Genomic DNA, 8,411 nt, shown 5'->3' with positions numbered 1-8,411 from the left:
GGGACAACACAGCCTACTGAACCACATGGGGGTGAGTTCAATAAGGTAGCTGAGATCAGGCCTAATTTGAGAACACAAGCCCAGTGAGCTCCAGCACCACTTAGCAAATTAATGCCCACTACCTGAGGCACAATCTGGCACAGCACCCATACCAAGACACCCCCAAAGCCCAAGATTTTATAAAACACAATCACTCTTGGGATCTCCTTTCTTTTATTTACTTTTTAAACTCCCCTAGATTGCTGCCATCACACACCTGATTAATTAACAAAGTTTTGCATAACAAATCAGGGAGAAACAAACAGGTTTACAAGCAGCAGCTTCTACAAGCACAGCAGGTTTTACAAATTTAAGCTGGAGAAGAGTCCTAGGACAGAGGCCATTCACAGCCCACATATCTAGCTAGGCAGTAAAGTACACCAAGCCTCTCACACAAGGCACAGACCTTCTGAGTAGGTCATTGCTTTATTCCGTCCTCCTAGGATATCTAGTTAGGTCATAGGAATCAACCCCATTCTCCAACCCCCACTTGGCCACACCCACCATCCAAAAATAGTAAAATCTATCCACTCTGATGTGATTCACAAGAGCTCTATTCTCTCAAGATAATTATATCACAAAAGTACAGGACTCGCAGACATACCAGACACCAAAATCCTTCCACTATTTTAATATCAATCCAAGTCTGACATCTTACAAATTCACAAGGTAGTAAAACAGCATACCATCAAACACTATCCTCAACTGTGCAAGAGACCGTTTCTCCATGTAGTCCTGCCACCTGCCCCTATCCCTCCCTGCCAAGAAAAAGTGTGGGACCCACTGGCTCTTTGTACTGGCATTGTTGTTGTTCTGTGTTCTAACAATCCTGTACTCCCCCAACCCCTCTTTACAAAGTTGTGCATTATTCTTAAAATTCATCCTCAATAAGGACTTTCCCATTTGTGGGTATATGTAAGAATAGGCGTAAGGATTAGATAGATAGATAGATAGATAGATAGATAGATAGATAGATAGATAGATTATTATTTTACCTTTTTCCTTTCAAATTAACTTGTTTACATCCTAGTCCCTTAACACACCATCTACCCAGAAGTTAACAACCACAAGCTCCTGGACAAAGCTTAGAATCCAAACAAGCATACATTAACAGTTCTTCTGCGTTTTACTCTAGCATTATTGACCCATTAGTGTTCTTAAAACTTTACTCTTTTGCCTTTTGTTTAACTTTCCTTTCTTTAAGCTAAAGATCTGAAGTTTTACTTCAGAATGCTATTAACCTCTTTTATTTTCACCTTTTTTAATCATCAAACCTGTTATGTTCTTCTCACCTTCATAAAACTAAAAGCTGACATTAATCTTACATTATTATCATTTTTTTCTATCAAAAATTAGTACAATTCCTTTCATCTCTGCAAATCAGGCACTTTGGGGGTCTAAGATCCCTTCCTTTAGCCTACCAAATAACATTACCTGATCCCTCCCATTTTTTATTTTAGCTACTGTTTCTTTTGCTCTTCCCCCAATACACTCCCCCAACTCTCTAAATGCTCCCCTAACAACTAATCTAACACTCTCCCCCAGATAATTAATACAAACTGGCAATCACGCCTCTACTGCACCCCCTAATAGAGTTAACCACTCCCACATGACACAACCTACTTAACACAACTAATAGCAACTCCAAGATATCCAGGAAACAAAAAACAAGAGAAACAAATTAATAAGTGAAAACCAACCAGACATAAATATAATTCCTGAAATTGAACAGGTTATGGATGTATCAGAAAAAGGGGAAAAAAAAGAATGATGATGGCACTTGTGGAACAGATGAAGGATATGTCTGAAAAAAAAATTAAACAACAGAAAAGCTAGTTAACTAACTAGAGAAACTGCAAACAGAAATACAAAAATCAAACACTACAATAGCAGAAATAAGCAGCATTATAAAGGAACAGAACAACAGTAGAAAAGAACAGAGAAACAGAATTGAAGAGATGGAAACTGGAATAGTGGGCTAGAAGACAAGTCAATAGATTCCAACCTAAAAGAGGAACAGAAAACAAAAAAATGCAAGAGACCTAGAAAAATGAGAAACCATTCTGGGACACAATTAAGAGGAAAAACCTGAGTCTTAGAAGGATTCCAAGGAGGAAGAAGCAACGTAACCCACACAGAGAATAGACAAAGAGCTCCTGCGAGAGAGGTTTCTTGCAGGAGCTCTTTGTCTATTCTAAAAGAGGAACAGATAGTTATTAGGGAAGCCTAGACAACACCATCCAGGAGAGATCCCAAAAGGAAAACTCCCAGCATATTTAGTCAAGATGTCTAACATCAAAGACAAGGAAACAAATCTATGATCAGCCAGAGAAAAAAGATCAAATACAAAGTTTCAGCAATTAGAATAACTTCAGATTTCTCAGTAGAAACCATGGAGGCAACTAGACATTGGAGCGATGTATACAGAGCCCTGCAGAAAAGGGGGGGGGGGGTCAAACAACATTGAGTTGTAATCCATACCAAAGACTGCAATCCTTAATGTTAATCAGAAAGTGCATCAAGTGATTCTCACTGAGCAAACAGGCTTGTTTGATCTGCAAATTTCAAGTGAGTAATAAGCCTCCTTCAATCCTAATCCTGCTTTGTTCCTCATATAGATCAGATTATTTGCTTTCTGCTGAGTGGTAGCAATGTGGATCTGGGGAGAGGTTCCCTGGAGAAGGAGACAGCTCTGTCAGATGGATGAGGCTTACTGATGGGAGGGGCAGCATAGGAGAGGCGAGAGGGATGGTCAAGTTTGGGCAAATAGAGGTGCATGTCTGTTGGGAGGAGCAGAGGGAGAGCTGACTTTCAGGTGTGGGGAGGAGATACCGAGGATGCTCTTGGGATCACTAGGTAGGGAGGGTCTTTAATGACATACATTGGGAGGGCAAAATTGAACTAGGGTGTCTGGGGTTATCCTTCGAACCAAGACTGAGTGCCTCAGGACACTGGGACACTGAGTCCTGGATCTTTAGAGTGCACATCATGCTCCAGAGGCTACATCAGTGAGCCCCCAAATGGGAACCCCACTGGGTGAACTGGACTCTACCCCAGACACACTTGCAACCTGAGGACTTAAGCCGGAAAACACATGGTGTCTGAGGTAAAAGACAGTTGTATAAAGAGCAGTGTACTTTTGGTTGGCGAACAAACAGGGTCTGGGTACATCAACACCCTGTATGCTGTATTAAGATACTTATTACCCTGGCAACCCTGTGACGGCCATTCTGTTATATTCTGCTTATGCTTGTTTATATTAGTGTGCATCTAAGAGGTGCATCACCATTAAGGTTCACCCTCTTGAAGCATATTATTTGTTTCTTATATTTTGGTTCATGAAACCCATGGATGATGTGCCTACAGGGAAAGAAAATATAACAAGGGTTTGGGGGAAGGAGGAAACAAAGGAATATGGGGAGATAAGACGGAGATGATATCAAGAAGTCCAGGAAGGAAAAGCATGTCTTAGAAAACATATATGATTATGGAAGAAATTGCACAATTGCATTTGGCATAATGGAACCATGGATTGATGTGGCATAAATATTGGCTCAAAGTTACAGCAAATTTAAAAGGGTGGTGGGGCATAGATCCAGGAATGTTTTGGGGCTTGCACTAAGTCCTAGATTCAACTTAAGAACGATCAGTTCTTAAATCATGGCCCTGCTCAATACTCACCTTCATGAAAAGATCACTGAAGATAAGTGTGATACAGCAAAGTGTGGTGAAGAACTCAGAAAATGTTTGGTTATCAATCCAAGTAGTGTCTGGGCTCTTAAAGGTTTGTATTCAAACAGGCTACCAAGAAGTCAAATAAGTCCACATAGAAAAAGCACACCAGCTTGTGTGATTCAAAGATGACAATTATGACATTCAAATATGTTGAGGAGAAAAGAATCAGAGCAAAAATGACGAACACCCAATTTGTGGAGGGTTATGGAGAATGGTGAGAACCCAAAGCCTATCTGCAGAGTATCTGGTCAGATTGGGGCCACTGGCAGATCCGTTCTACTCTCAGGCAAGAGGCACGATCAGCCTTACTGTGAGAAAGAGACCATTGTAATCTTCATTATATTGGATCAACATTGATGCTTACCTAGTTGATTACCCTATAGACACAACCTGAATTTATTCTACATGCAAGTATCTCTTACTGGTTCCATGACAGAAATTTCTTCCCTGGCTCTTTTAATGTTGTTGGTATCTTTTCATTCTAACGCATCATTTGTATTTTTGTTTGTATACTATTATGTTTCACACCTCACCACTTTCACGTAATTATGTTTTTATTGTTTTCTGCTGTGTTTCTAAGCTGTGAACCACAGTAGAAGTAGATGCATAATGAGAGTAACTGATACAAGGCATTACAGAGAATACAGTGGTGGGGCTAGTTGATAGGGAGGTTAAGGGTGTTTTTGGAATAAATAAGATGGAGGGTAGAAGGAGCACTAGAACAGATTGTGATTGGATAACTCATCTTAGCAGTGATTTGACCATGTGAAGGATGGATGGTATTTAAAATTGATATGGGGTGATTGTAAAATTCTTGATATGATTGAACTATTGAATTATGTGATATGTAAATTAATTGCTAATTATGGTGTTAAAAAATAATAAGTCAATGGAATGATGTATGCAGAGTACTGGAGGGGAAAAATTGTCAACCTAGAATCCTGTATCCAACAAAATTATCAATCAAATATGACAGAGAAATAAAAGTATTTCAAGACAAGGGGAAATGAAACAATTCACAAATTAGACCACCATTACAAAAAATAGTCAATGAAGTACTATGGCTAAAAAACCAACAGTAACAGCACGCAAAACTGAAACCAACATACCAAACAATTCCTCACAAAAACCGACACACAGAGACCAAGACTCAAAGAAAGGAAATAACACCGAAGGAACAAAGAAGCTAAACACAACAAACACATAAACACACAACACACACATATATAAAGCAAAATGGCAGTAACAAATATATACGTATCAACAATTTCACTGAAAATTAATGGACTAAATGTGCCAGTAAAAAGACAGAGACTAGCAGAATGGATTAGAAAACAAAATTCGTCAATACACTGCAACACACCTCACAGACAAAGGCATGAACAGATTAAAAATCAGAAGTTGCACCAAAGCATACCAAGCCAACAGCAACCAGAAGAAAGCAAGGGTAGCAATTAATCTCTGATAAGATAGACTCAAGACAAACAATGTAATAAGAGATAGGGACAGTTACTACATAATGATGAAGGGAACAATAGCTCAGGAAGCCATAACTATAACACACATATAAGCACCCAATGAAAGACCCTCGAAATATGTCAATCAAATCCTCACAGAAGTTAAAAACTATATAGACCCATAGAAAACAATAGTAGGAGACTTAATACACCAGTCTTAGGTTAAGACAGAACGTCCAGAATAAAAACAAAAAATACACGGAAAAGCTCAGTAACATAATCAATAAAAACGACCTAATAAACATATACAGATTATCTCAACCAACAAAACAAAAGTATACATTCTTCTTCAACACACATGGAACATTCTCAAGAATAGACCACATAATAGACCACAAATCATGCTTCGATAAATTTAAAATATTTGAGATCCTACAATCACTGTTCTCAGATAACAAAACTATAAAATTAGAATTCAGCAATAAAACAAGCAGAAACAGAAAGACAATCACATGGATGTGGAGCAATGTAATTCTCAAAATACTGGATAATAAATCAAATAAAGGAGGAAATTAAAATTTTCCTTGAGACAAATGAGAATATCACAACATATCAAAACCTTTGAAACATAGCAAAAGCAGTAATCAGAGGCCAATTTATAGCTATCAACAAATACATGCAAAAAGAGGAGAAATTTAAAATCAAAACTCTAACACAACACCTCCAAGAACTTAACGACCACAACATAATCCCTCCAATAAAGGGTAAAAAAGAGATTATAAGGATCAAAGCAGAAATAAATAATATGAAAAATAAAGTAAAAATGGAAAAAATCAATAAGACAGAGAACAGCACTGAAGCTACAGCTCAGGGAGAGGGACATGTCTGATCAGAGTAGACAGGAGCAAATGAAGGGAGAGGAAGAGAGAGTGGAATACAACCTGGCCCACCAAGCCCTGAGGATGATATTCCTGTTCAGAGCAGCCAAAGCACAGACAGAATCATGGAACCCCGCTATAAGAACCAACATCCCTCGCTGACCCATAGCACTATGGGGAACAGCACTGGAGACAACCACAGTGTAGGAATTGCACCCCATCTGACCCCATCACACTGAAGTGAAATACTAAGGGGTGCAACAGAACAGCAAGGGGAACAGAGCAATGAAGTCTGCAGGGAATACCAAAAATAGACTTTGGGATTAGGGCTTGGCACCCCATCAGACTCGACCAGAAAACACTACTAGAGGTCAACAAGCAGACCTTGAACTATTACAGGCTTTTCTTTTTTTTTTGGTCATTGGGTTGTTGTTGTTTTGTTTTCATTTGTTACTTTGCTTTGTTCTCTCTTGTTCTTTATGTGTATTATTATCTCTGCAGGTTTGTCCATATAAGATAGGTGGGATAAATAAACTGGAGGAAAGAAAACAGCAGGGCCGAAGGTTCTGGGGGACATGGGAGAGGAGGAGGCGACGGAAAGGGTGGGGGTTAACAAATCCAGGGACAAGGGAACAACAAGTGATCCAAAAATTCAATGACGAGGAGGGTGTAGGAGGCCTGTTGGGGCTTGATCAAGGGCAATGTAACAGAGAGGAATAACTGAAACTCAATGAAGACTGAACATGATAGTGGGACAAGAGGAAAGTAAACGGAAATAGAGGAAAGAAGTAGGAGGCAAAGGGCACTTATAGAAGTCTAAATATAGGCATGTGCATATGTAAACATATTTATAGATGACAATGGGGAAATAGACCTATGTGCATATATTTGTGGGTTTGGTATTAAGGTAGCATATGGACATTGGGCCTCTACACAAGTGCTCCCTCAACACAAGAACACTTTGTTCTAAACTGGAATTCTGTGATGTTCACCTTCCTGACACAACCGCTGAAGACAAAATGGGTGCATAAGCAAATGTGGTGATGAAAGCTGATGGTGCTTGGCTATCAAAAGATATAGGGTCTGGGGTCTTAAAGGCTTGAAGATAAACAAGTGGCCATGAAGCTGAGAAGCAACAAATCCCACATGGAAGAAGCACAGCAGCATGTGTGATCATGAGGTGTCGATAGGATCGGGTATCAGGCATCAAAAAATAAAAAATCATATCGTGAATGTGGGGGAGTGTGGAATGGAGACCCAAAGCCCATCTGTAGGTAACTGGACAAGCCCTTACAGAAGGGTTGCAGGGTGGAGACGAGCCAGTCAGGGAGCAGTATAGCACTGATGAAACATACAACTTTCCTGTAGTCCTTTAATGCTCCCTACCCCTCACCCCACTATCATGATCCCAATTCTACATTACAAATCCGGCTAGACCAGGGGATGTACAGTGGTACAGATAAGAGCTGGAAACACAGGGAATCCAGGTCAGATAAACCCCTCAGGACCAATAATGAGAGTAGCAATGCCAAGAGGGTAAGGAGATGGTGGGGGAGAAAGGGGCATCCGATCACAATGATCTACATATAACCCCCTACCTGAGGGATGGACAACAGAAAAGTGGATGAAGGGAGACATCAGAGAGTGTAAGACATGAAAAAATTTTAAGAATTTATAAATTATCGTGGGTTCGTAAGGGAGGGAGGATGGGGGAGGAAGGGGGAAAAGTGAGGAGCTGATACCAAGGACTCAAGTCAAAGGAAAATGTTTTGAGAATGATGATGCAACAAATGGTCAACTGTGCTAGACACAATGATGTATGTATGGATTGTGATAAGAGTTGTATGAGACCCCAATAAAATGGTGGGGACTGAGCATGATAGTGGGACAGGAGGAAAGTCAAGGGAAATCAAGTAAAGAGCTGGGAGGCAAACAGCATTTATAGAGGTCTAGATAAAGACATGTGCATATGCAAATATATTTATATATGAGGATGGAGAAATCGATCTATGTGCATATATTTATAGGTTTAGTAATAAGGTAGCAAAAGGACATTGGGCCTCCACTTAAGTACTCAATGAATGCAAAAAACTTTCTTCTATTAAATTGGCATTCTGTGATGCTCACCTTCCTGACACAACTGCTGAAGACAAAGCGGGTGAATAAGCAAAAGTGGTGAAGAAAGCTGATGGGCCCGGCTATCAAAGGATATAGCGTCTGGGGTCTTAAAGGCTTGAAGGTAAACAAGCAGCCATCAAGCTCTGAAGCAACAAAGCCCACATGGAAGAAGCACACCAGCCTG

Source organism: Echinops telfairi, unplaced genomic scaffold (assembly GCF_000313985.2).
Source record: "Echinops telfairi isolate 266 unplaced genomic scaffold, ASM31398v2 ScPeMD7_44;HRSCAF=162, whole genome shotgun sequence".
In the NCBI taxonomy this organism is placed as follows: Eukaryota; Metazoa; Chordata; class Mammalia; order Afrosoricida; family Tenrecidae; genus Echinops; species Echinops telfairi.
This window is presented reverse-complemented; position numbering follows the sequence as displayed.